The sequence below is a fragment of the Aedes aegypti genome, chromosome 2, assembly GCF_002204515.2.
Source record: "Aedes aegypti strain LVP_AGWG chromosome 2, AaegL5.0 Primary Assembly, whole genome shotgun sequence".
Classification (NCBI taxonomy): domain Eukaryota; kingdom Metazoa; phylum Arthropoda; class Insecta; order Diptera; family Culicidae; genus Aedes; species Aedes aegypti.
In genome coordinates, this window is record NC_035108.1 from 334,478,539 (window position 1) to 334,491,430 (window position 12,892).

Consider the following 12,892-nt stretch of genomic DNA (forward strand, 5'->3'; position numbering starts at 1 on the left):
CATGCGAAAATCAAAAACTTTGTTTCATTGCCACCAGCGCCATTGATGAATATGCTCCTTCCAAATGTAGCGCTAGAAGAAACGTAAATAAATCGGCCCGCCAGAAACTTTCAAAGCTGGTAAACAAAAGGAAACCATATGATTCGAAACGTCTCATAAAATGGCTTATACTATTTAGGGTCTATCTCAATTGGGCTATTAAAAATAATTCGTAATTAAACTTGATAGCTTGATAATTATTCCACCCTTGATTTCAATCTGTCAAAAATAAGTCTGCTGCAGAGCAGACTTAAATTTGACAGATCGATAGTTAATTTCTTTTTCGCTCGCTCGGGCGATCGGTGTTTGTTGTTTACTTCCAACATACACTGAGAAAAATCTACACGTCAAGGTCGTGTGTTTTACTTATAGATTTGCGCAATGAGGAAAAGCACATGATTTGAGTGTGGTAGCCATATGGATTTCATCATTGATTTCACGGTATAATAACATGTGTATCAACATTAGGTTTTCATGTGAAACAAACATTAATTTCCAAATATTAAATCATGAAAACCAAATGATTTGCTTATTGAATTCGAAATGTAGTAGCTTTAGATAGTCATGTGTGATAGAACATAAATGTCATGGGACTGAAAGAAGAAATTTGGTAGAAAAAGCTTTTGCTCCCCAAAATATGGAACCGAGGCTCCTCTTCTTGTCGCAAGCTCTCTTGATTCTTTTTTCAAACCCGTGAGCCAGCAACAAGCGGGGCGCCGCAAATCCATAATTTGGGAAGCCAGGGATAAGCATATTCCATTTTTTTCAAAACTGAAAGCCAGGAAAATTTGTTAGTGGAATCCGATTTTTCTACTAAACTATAGATTATAATCAATGTTTTCTTATAGAAAGGTAGAATTCTCGTATATCGGTCAACTTCACTTATAAAAGAAAAATCGAATTCACAAATTTTCATCTAACACTTTCAGCTTCAAAATTTGCTTCTTCTCTTTGGAAGCATGATGATGACTGTCGTTCGCCACGAGGTCCAACCGCAATTCAGTTCACTATGCATCCCATGGGTTGATCACAAATAATTTAGAAGCTTTGAACATGGAAATCGATACCATAGCTCATGGATTTCATCATAACAATCTCATTGCGCAAATCAATGAATCGACCAACTTGAACATGATGATTATGACACAAGATAACCATAAGCAAAACACACTGAATCCATGTTGGAGTGATGATCTATGCGTCCATAGGTTGACACATACGAATCTGAAGAGAAAGCTTCGGGAACTTATGTGGAAAAAATATGGAATCCCTGTTGTCGGTTGATGAATCAATCCATGAAGCAAAACACAGGAATTTAATGTGTAACACACACGAAATTTGCAAGAAAATCATAGCAAATTGATATGGACGTTCATGAATCGATCCATAATTTTAAACACACAGATCGAGCGTGTAGATTTTTATCAGTGTAATGTTGTTTCCCCTATCCGGTATAATTCATCTGCGGTCGGACATTCCTGCTGCCTTCGCAAGATCCAAGACCAGTAAAAGTAAGTTTAACGAAATATTCTGGCCAGAATAGCTTTATTTACGATCACTTTTTCTCAGTGACGGAACAGGTTGCAAGGGTGGGATGAAATCCTCACATCCAGAATTCTTTCCTGAACAGCTGGCAAGGTACTCGCAAAGCATTTCGACGGACAAAACATATGGAAAGCAGCGACCACAGGAGATCTGATGATTTCCAGTATATCTCAAGCCGGAATCAACCAAAATAGTCTCATCAATGTGCACCATGCAAGGACCTGCGGAAATTTGGAGTATGTCGAGCTTCTAGTGTCCAAAATAGAAGTCAATAAAGTGCATGTTGGAACAGGTTGGAACAAACGCCGCCAAGGCAAACTTTCTAGCCTGCATCAAGAAGATTATGATTGAGAAAGCTGAGTTGCTATTGGTGAAAAATCCCAAAACCCGTCTATGTGCCCAAAAGAAGTTCATCAGTTCTCTACATGTAGCCGTGAAACGGCGGAACTGGAGTCTGGTTGAACTACTCGTTGATAATCATGCGAACTTGAATGTTTCGGATTTCGCTGACGAGACGCCACCCCCACAGGATTAGAATAAGGAACCGTAAGAATAGGTACAATAATAAATGGAATTTTCTCAGAATCCATGCAGGATACCACTCTTTGGAAGTAGGGCGTATTAGAGCCGCATTCGTATGCGAATCGAATTCACCACTTCCGACCTCGCATAGATTTAAAAAAATCCAACTTCGGAAGCCGTTTCTAACTTTAACCGCAAGCGCCGACAATAGTAATACAATTTTCCTCATCAAGACTGACGATACATTGACGGCATATTTGCAGAGTCTTGTTCCCTAGAGATCAGGAATGTTGAACATTATTACAAAATATCTCATATGTTTGATAAATAAAAAAAAACTATTTACTTGACTTGGCTAAAACAGATAAACTTCCAATGATTCGAAGCAATTTTCAACAGACAAACAATAGAATGAAGTATTTTCTTTTCACGAATCATCATAAATCATGATAACGTTGGTTCGGCAACTTTCGCGAATTGGACCAGCAAAACTTAATATTTGACAGTTCATTAATCGTTTTTAAGGAAAATTATTTTCGAACTGTCAAATTTAAGTGTGAATTATTTTTAATAGCCCAATTGAGACAGACCCTTAGGGTATTATTTTAATACAACTCTCGCATAATTTCTGATCTCGCCCTAAAAGCCATTGGTAACCATGTGTGTAGCTCGTTGTTACTGATAATTTGAATGGATTTTCATGCAATTTAACAACGCTATGAGGAAGAAAGGATCGTTATCTACCTGCCCGTGACGTTGGTTTGGATGCTTATTCTCTTTTTTGCTCAGAAACAACGAGCTACACACGTGGCTACCAATGGCTTTTAGGGCGTTATCTCAGAGTATGCGAGAACTGCGGCATTTTAAAATTTTAAGCATTGTCCAGCGTATGAAATATGCATCATCAACATATGTTCTATACTTTACCATGCATTTTTGAAAATTATTATCTTCGATGGATTTTGACTATTGCGTGCTATACTTGGGACTTGGTGATTTTTGTTATCAATTTCAGCTGCAACCATTCGCTTCTAAAAAACGTGTTCGTGAGTTTTTTTGCTGAATTTCCCGCATAGAAAATAACAATTATCCTTAGCTTCCAAACAGTATGTTTCTTTTAACAGAAACGGTTAATTTATCCCAAATAGTTGCTATTTTGTCGAACAATATCAATCAAAAAGCTTAAAATCATTAAGAACACTTTGCAGAGTTCTTAACGAACGGTTACAATATCTAAAAGTGTCAAGAAATTGTAAAACCATACGAAGAACGAGACGAAGACAGAAACTTGAGAGAAATTGTGCAACAATTTGATCACCTTTTCTCAAATTATATTTTCAAATAATCGCAAGAAACATGGCAACACACGCACACACGAAAATTAAAACAATATGTTACTTTTGTTTCACAATTTGGCAAACAGTCAAACATGTTGATATTTGTGAGCGATTCGTACTGAACATATTTAGTGCATCGTTGATCATTTTCATCGTTGTGTCATATTTCCACAAAAGCCAAAGTTTATGTTTTATTTAGTAACCGCTGAATTTCTAAAACACCTGAAACTCCGTGAAATCAAACAATCCGGCAGCGTCGAAAACGCATGGAATGGATCATTGAAGGTAGTTTCTGCCAGTGCTCACCGCATCAAAACAAAGGCGCCACTGTATATGGGATTTAACATTGTGACAGCATTGCTGTTCTGTCAAACACACAAGGCTACGGTGGCGCTATCTATGCTTTCCATAGCGGCCGTTTTGGTTATTTTAATGATCCATTCCGTGCGCCAGGTAAGTTTAAACCCGCAACTCTATCCAATAGCCACATATGCCGTAAATCCCGTCTGAAGATCTGATACTCATCGTCATTCCAGGTGGCATGGCAGCACAAAAACCCTCATGGAACCACGAACTACTGTCGGTGCCGGTATGACAACATTTCTATGGTGATCGAAGGCAATGGAAGTTCTACGATCTACGGAGTAGATTCACTTTTCATCAAGCTGATGAAAGAAAAATGCCTTTTCCGGATCTAAGACACATGGATGGTGGAGGAGTTGGGAGAAATTATAGGACTGGTGTTGGAACTGTATTATGATATTTTCTATAAACCATCGCATGGCACTTCAGGGTAGATAAAGTGAGTTTTAGAAAACCAAATATTTTTCAATAATAAACAATTAAACAAAAATAACCTACATGAACCTATTACTTATTATATTGTATGACAGTGAAAGAACAGCCCAAGAAACATTTGCCTATTTTATAATCATTTATTAAGCAATTTTTCACAACTACATACTGAATAGTTGCTTCATTATATTACTTTGCAGCTGCTACGCACACATTGTTCAAGCAAATCTGGCGAAATTATTAAGCTTCTTATTATTTAGTGACTGTAATAATATATTGTAATGATGTTTATTCAGGTTTCACTTAGCTTAATAAGGATTGATGATTTAACAACGCTAGTTTAACAAACTACATTATTGCAGTTTAATTCAGCATCATGTTGAACAACCTTTTAATTATTTCCAAGTGAAGCCTTTGTTCAGGCGTTGTTCACACAATTTTGGAGAAGTTATAAAGCGTGTCGTTGTATATTGACTTTATTCTACAACTTCAAAATCGCTTTATAAGCATTCATCTCAGCTTTTATTCAACTGCCACAAAATTGATTGAAAACAAATAAATGACTAAAAATAGCTAACACTGTATACATCAAATGCAGTGTATACCTTTACCATGAATTAAATAACCACACTTTTAATAATTACCTGAATACTGGATTCAAACTCGAGACCTTCCCATCGTCAGCGGTATACTTTGCCATCTGCGTCATCCTTGAATTCATATATCAGCCTTCCAGTGCCCAATATAAACCTCTTGTAGCTGATTATTGATCATGCTTGAGCTTCTATTCAACAATAACTAATCAACACGTGCTATTCTGATCAACAACTGAATAAGCGCATTACTTCTGCTGCTGTTCAGTACTGATGCGAGCTGAACTCAGTCGGCTATTTATAGCGCACAGTGAGAAAATTTATTTCAATGCTGGTCAAAAATAAAGTTTATTCACAAAGTAAAAACAGTCTGAAATGATGAATCGAATTTCATAATAAGTTTTAACTTGTTAAAACTTTAATTGAATTGTTCATCTAACTATACTAAAATTCATTTATTAAATGTATAATATTTCTACTAGGTTAATATTTTAATTATTTGTCGTACTTTTTCCATCTATTAAACATTATACAAATATAAAATATATTTCAATCAATAATCCTATGTCAGAATACTGATTCAAAATATTTTCTAAACAGCAAACATTCTAAACATTTTAAATATTGTATTGAGAAAGCATCAGTTATTACTGTATCCAACATGTTTTTATATATTAGTAAGTTAGTGGCGAATTCGCCAAGGGCGAAAAACCACTCAAATAAAGATAAATAATAATAATATTAGTAAGTTGAACATTGCAATACATTAGGAATACAACGCAATTTTTAGATATTTTGTCCATTTTTCAAAAATTTGGCTATGGTGTGACCTCTTTTGTAAGGCTCCTTTGTTGCTGAACAATGTGTTTAGTAATCGTTATTTTGGACTTCTTTGGATGACCTGCTCGGATGATATATCTATGTTGTATTAGGATTTTATAAAATACCTATTAAGCTTTTAATCATGTTTATGTTAAACATGGAAACAGCTGAAATGGGAAGCAACCAAAACGTTAGTTCGTCTCCTGTACATCTGTTTACACAATTATATTTGTTTGGTGGAATATTGGCTCTTTAATAGAAGGAAAAATGACTTGTTCAACTCATTAGTAAAACAATCTTGACAAGTCGGCAGAGATTCTTTGGAGAAGTTTAATAAGTGTTGATTCTACTATTATTCATTCCAAAGAAAAACATTGACTAAAATTTGGATCTAAATACCATCTTCTCAGCTAGGGCATTTTTTCAGCTGTCACCATTATTCAACAATAATTAACTATGTATGTTTATTTGTGACACTTGACTGTAAGTTGGGTAACCACTTTCATGTAACTATTGTTAAATTATTATTTATACTTCGATTATCATTAAAAATGTTACGATTAGTAACTTTTTCCGATATCAATAACATCGCAGATGATGATCACTACATTTGGAAAATTTAAATTTTGATATTTTTAATCCAATGTGATTCGAACTTTACCCTCGTTGATCCATTACGTCGCTATTACGTCCATTACGTTAATCCATCCATCGCATACACGTCTTGGATTTGATATGAAAAACATTTGAAACATTTGAAAATAACATAAAAAGACATAATATGTTTTGCTTGAATAAGAGCATACTCATATACTGTTATTCACATTGTTTATAAGTTTTACTAATCATGCTGGTCAACATTTTAAGTATTAGACACTGAAACTTTTGTACGATTTGTTGTTAATCAAATGTTCAATATGCTACTAAAATGATGGCTACAACCTATAGAAGCTTTTAATCAGTCAATTGTTAAACTTCTTATGTGTTGTAGAACAAAAGCTACTATATTTGCATTTTCGGAGGTTTATTCAGCTCTTATTTAAAACACAAACTGCAAGTGGAATAACAGATTTTTTATAAGCGGAAATTAATATTATTCAATTAATGATTCAACTAAAAATTTGTTCAGCAATGGTTGCTGCTAGGCAGCTTGTATTAAACACGTAAGTATCTTAAAAGCTACCAATTGTTCCTTGGGAGTACAGTAAGCGGTTAAAGTACCATACAAAACCGTGAATCAATCATTACACATACAGTATTTTTTTATTCCAATTTTATAGTTATACAGTTTTCAAACTGTTTGCATAACAGTGATTTGTACAAACAATGGATAATACACAGACAAACAGACGTAACACTGACGAAATTTCCATCGACCACTCATTTAACAATCATTGCAAATTCGCTATGTTACAAATCTCACACCCAGAGGCGCGCGCATCGTTTTTCTTCACGTTTGACGTTTCACACTCCCGCCATCTGCCGGTCTTGTTGCACGAAACACCTTTTCGTGTAACATGCTCACCAGATGATGATGGTGTAAACTGGGCGATGGAATTTGAAGAAATTTGTTCTAACTGTTACGTCTGTTTGTCTGTGGATAATATATCTAACGTTTGGTAAACTGTAAACGAAAAATTTTGTTCGCGAAAATCGTCGGTTTCAAATGGTTACATAACTTAACCGCCTATTCCTCATATTGTCATTTTCTCAGTTACCATCTATCAAACTGTAAACAACGTTTGCGGTAGGGTAGATTTATTGTTATTTTTGATACTGTACGAAATTGTTCACATATTGTAGCAAATTGTTATGGACAAAACGGGAAACGGTACTAGTATGGTTCATGATTATGCGGGTTTACCTAGGTATGATCGGAATTCTCGGAATCCTTTCGACGTCTTGCAAAGTTCCGGATATGTCTGCCATCGCAACCTCCTAAATGCCAACTCGCTCTGCCACCAGTACCGTCCGGTCACATTCTGCAGATTGCCGTCGTTACTCCATCCGAAAACACACGCAACCGGTTGAGGAAGATGTAGAACTATGTCTTCCAGGCGACCCAGCCGGTCAGATAGAATTTCCACCGGTATCCGCCGTTTCTGCAACAGGAGGAACACTACCCAAGAAACAATTTTTGCTTTGAGAAAAGTTTCTCAGATCTGTTTTGTTAAGCTGTTAGTTGCCTAATTATTGACTTAGTTAAAATTAAACTATTATTCAAGCCTTATTCGCCCAGAAATGGAGAATCTATTCAACAACAACCATTTTATTAACGTAATCTAGTACATGTTTATTTAATGACCTTACCTCGGCTGTTGAACAGTGGTAACATTATAAATAATCTTTATAACGTTTATTCAACATTTAATCCACCAGGTGGTATACAGCGAACATCCAGAGATGCTTATTACACGTTTGTTCAACAGGATTTCATGACGTGTTATTTCTAAATTGTCGAAGAAAAGTTCTAGATACCATTATTACTCATGATAACGAGTGTACAAAATAGTAGACTTTGTTCAGCATTCGTTCAACAACAACACATGCTGAACACGGTTTGTTTAAGTGTTTTGTTCAACTGAATTAGACATCATATTTATTTATAGAATTAATTGTATAAACGTACAAAAAGAGGTTTGTTCGACGTTTCTTCAACATTTACTTTATAATGGAAACAGCAAAAACATTGATAGTTAATTGCGCACTTTATTTAAAACTCGTATCTGGATGCCTAGGAATTTGACGCTTCATCATTAAATTTCAGTTAATCAAACATTGTTGCGATGTCGGGGCTCGAACTCAGGACTTTCCGATTTACAGGCGCATACATCTCCACTGCTCCAACCAAGGTTATATAGATCAGCAGGTTAAGAGCTGTATTTAAAGAAAGGTAATAAGATAATCGAACAGATTATCGTACATATGTTGTTTAAACATTGTCTAAGTATTTTGCTTGCCATCGGTGTATGTAAACATCGTTGTTGAACATTACTTGTGAAAAAGTCTCAAACGCAAGCTTTATTACAGTTTAATAGAAGATGAATAATCACTTTATGAAAATATGTTGTTGAATTAACACTGTACAAAGGCTATTTTTGGAATGATGGTGATTATAAGTAATAAGGACTTCTTCAACCTTTCTTCCACGATTTAGTTATTACTCGTTATAAATCCCTGTTAGACAAACGCTGAACAACCATTTCTGAATGTTCGATGGATAACTGGTTGTGTTATTGTTGAATACGCATTTTAGAGTCTATTCAAAATGTTATTACTGTTCAACAGCCGATGTAAGGTCATTGAGTAGACATCTACTATATTACGTTATTCAAATGGTTTATCATTGAATAGATTCTGCATTTCTGGGCGATTGAAGTTTGAATAACAGTTCTATTTTTACCAAGACAATCATTTAACAACCAATAGCTGAATAAATCAGCTCTCAGAAACTTTTCTCAATGGAGAAATTGTTTCTTGGTAAGTTGAACAATACTTGTGATTAAGGATTTGAACCTTAATCGGTAATAATAGATACTACCGCACTTCTGCAATTTTTGAACAACGATGAGCCTACAATTGTGTTTAAGAGCTTTTATATTACGGGTGGTTGAAAAGTTGAATTCAAAGCTTCTCAAAGCAAATATATCATCACTGCCGTTTCGACCCATTTAAGTATTGTTGAAAAAGTGACGAAACAAGTGTTTCTAAAAATTGTCAAAGCTTGTTATTCGATTGTATGTCGCATATGGAACAACAGAGTCCGGATCTATAGAAACAACTCATCTTCAATTATAACAGAGAAGCTTTTACACAACCAAACTAAATTATCAACCAACGTTGCTTCAACTTTAGTTCTACTTACTATCAAAATTCCATGCACTTGGAACTAAAGCGCTGCTAAGAATATATGCAACATTTGATCATCACTTTATACAACTTATACTTTTGTTCAACTACCACGGCTATTGTAAAGCTTTAGTTAAGCATACAAGTTTATTAATCGCCTACAATTGTTTCTTGGGTACAATCCTATGGGTTATCTTGGCCTTGTTTACCATCCTCGGGGTATCTGATTTTTTAACACGAGTCAGGTTCACGCCGGGTGGCTGAAATTTTACAGATGTTTGTTAATCGTACTCAATTTGTTAAGTATAGTCTTCAATACTTACTTTGGGACACTATGAGTCCGAAGAATTATTGATTTATAAATCTGAATGCTGACAAATTCAGAAAAAAAAAACACTCACGGACACGTTTTTTAGAAGCGAATGGTTGCAACTGAAATAGGGTCCTAAAGGGCTGTCCCTATTTTAATGCCAAACGCTTAAGTTTAGGCCAAAAACACATGTTTACTCAATTTTTTGATATTTTTCTTTTGTTTAAGACCAAACAACATTTGTTTTAGATTTTGTCACATTCCTTGGCTTAAACTCAAATTTTGGGTGTATTTTGCTTTCCGTGTCCCTTCCGAAATGTCAGATAGGAACAACCCCAGTGTTAAAACTAAAAGCCCTGTGGTTTTTTTGTAGTTTAAGCGAACGTCAAACATGATCAAAAGTGTCAAGGTTCATTTATGGACCCAATTTTTAAATTAAGGTTTAAATATGATGTAGTCGTTATTTGAGCGGGAAAAATTGCTAAAATAGTTGTAGTAACATGCTCTTTCGTGTCAATAAATAAAAACAAGATTTCATTAAACATTTTAGGACCCAATTGACAACAAAAATCACCAAATCCCAAGAATAGCACGCAATAGTCAAAATCCATTGAAGGTAATAATTTTCAAAAATGCATGGTAAAGTATAAAACATATGTTGATGATGCATATTTCATACGCTGGACAATGCTTAAAATTTTAAAATGCCACAGTTGTATTAAATAATACCCTAAATAGTATTTCCAGCGTTCTCCGTGTTCATTTCAATATTATTTCAACGTTTTTATTTCAGTGTAAGCTCGTTTTCGTCGAGTTTTTTTTCGGCGACTTTTTCAATCTGATAAACCCACAAGGGTGGAGGGCGGCTGTCAAATGGGAGTAAAATTGAAAAGCCGCCAACCTAAGTCCAGAACCAGTTTTAAGGCTTAACGCAGAAAAGTGAAAATTATTATTCGTAAAATTGTGGGTGATGAATGCGCTTGAAAGATATTGTTTGCAAGCAGTTATTTGCGACGTGCTACTGCAGTGCGATGTTGGCAATTTAATCAGCAAATTCTGCTAAATTCCCAAAATAGATGTTTTCGAGAAAATTGATTACGCCTTTACCATTGTTTGGTCGTTATAATGTATGGTTGTTTACATTTTAGAACCAGCGACACGTCGGGGTAGCAATAAAGAGCCGCCAGTTCCACCCTTGTAAACCCAAGGGTGGAACTGGCGGCTCTTTATTGCTACACTGATAAAAATCCACACGCTCGATCTGTGTGTTTAAAATTATGGATTTATTCATGAACGTCCATATCGATTTGCTATGATTTTCTTGCAAACTTCGTGTGTGTTACACATTAAATTCCTGTGTTTTGCTTCATGGATTGATTCATCAACCGACAACAGGGATTCCATATTTTTTCCACATAAGTTCCCGAAGCTTTCTCTTCAGATTCGTATGTGTCAACCTATGGACGCATAGATCATCACCCCAACACGGATTCAGTGTGTTTTGCTTATGGTTATCTTGTGTCATAATCATCATGTTCAAGTTGGTCGATTCATTGATTTGCGCAATGAGATTGTTATGATGAAATCCATGAGCTATGCTATCGATTTCCATGTTCAAAGCTTCTAAATTGTTTGTGATCAACCCATGGGATGCATAGTGAACTGAATTGCGGTTGGACCTCGTGTCGAACGACAGTCATCATCATGCTTCCAAAGAGAAGAAGCAAATTTTGAAGCTGAAAGTGTTAGATGAAAATTTGTGAATTCGATTTTTCTTTTATTAGTGAAGTTGACCGATATACGAGAATTCTACCTTTCTATAAGAAAACATTGATTATTATGTATAGTTTAGTAGAAAAATCGGATTCCACTAACAGATTTTCCTGGCTTTCAGTTTCGAAAAAAAATGGAATATGCTTATCCCTGGCTTCCCAAATTATGGATTTGTGGCGCCCCGCTTGTTGCTGGCTCACGGGTTTGAAAAAAAAAATCAAGAGAGCTTGCGACAAGCAGAGGAGCCTCGGATCCATATTTTGGGGAGCAAAAGTTTTTCTACCAAATTTCTTCTTTCAGTCCCATGACATTTATGTTCTATCACACATGACTATCTAAAGCTACTACATTTCGAATTCAATAAGCAAATCAGTTGGTTTTCATGATTTAATATTTGGAAATTCATGTTTGTTTCACATGACAACCTAATGTTGATACACATGTTATTATACCGTGAAATCAATGATGAAATCCATATGGCTACCACACTCAAATCATGTGGTTTTCCTCATTGCGCAAATCTATAAGTAAAACACACGACCTTGACGTGTAGATTTTTCTCAGTGTACCCCGACCAAGGGTGGAGGGCGGCTGTCAAATGGGAGTAAAATTGAAAAGCCGCCAACCTAATTCCAGAACCAGTTTTAAGGCTTAACGCAGAAAAGTGAAAATTATTATTCGTAAAATTGTGGGTGATGAATGCGCTTGAAAGATATTGTTTGCAAGCAGTTATTTGCGACGTGCTACTGCAGTGCGATGTTGGCAATTTAATCAGCAAATTCTGCTAAATTCCCAAAATAGATGTTTTCGAGAAAATTGATTACGCCTTTACCATTGTTTGGTCGTTATAATGTATGGTTGTTTACATTTTAGAACCAGCGACACGTCGGGGTCAAGGGTGGAACTGGCGGCTCTTTATTGCTACCCCGACGTGTCGCTGGTTCTAAAATGTAAACAACCATACATTATAACGACCAAACAATGGTAAAGGCGTAATCAATTTTCTCGAAAACATCTATTTTGGGAATTTAGCAGAATTTGCTGATTAAATTGCCAACATCGCACTGCAGTAGCACGTCGCAAATAACTGCTTGCAAACAATATCTTTCAAGCGCATTCATCACCCACAATTTTACGAATAATAATTTTCACTTTTCTGCGTTAAGCCTTAAAACTGGTTCTGGACTTAGGTTGGCGGCTTTTCAATTTTACTCCCATTTGACAGCCGCCCTCCACCCTTGATTTTACTCCCATTTGACAGCCGCCCTCCACCCTTGTGATAAACGAATTGTTTAACGAACTGTCAA

The 12,892-nt window shown here is 35.6% G+C and overlaps 1 long non-coding RNA gene across 1 annotated transcript; it reads left to right on the top strand.

Annotated features, from left to right (window-relative positions):
- The first annotated feature begins 1,469 nt into the window (after positions 1–1,469).
- On the top strand, positions 1,470–1,939 carry LOC110675830. The gene is made up of 2 exons (XR_002499831.1): positions 1,470–1,550; positions 1,609–1,939. It is a non-coding gene; the product is annotated as an uncharacterized LOC110675830 (long non-coding RNA).
- The last annotated feature ends 10,953 nt before the right edge of the window (positions 1,940–12,892 follow it).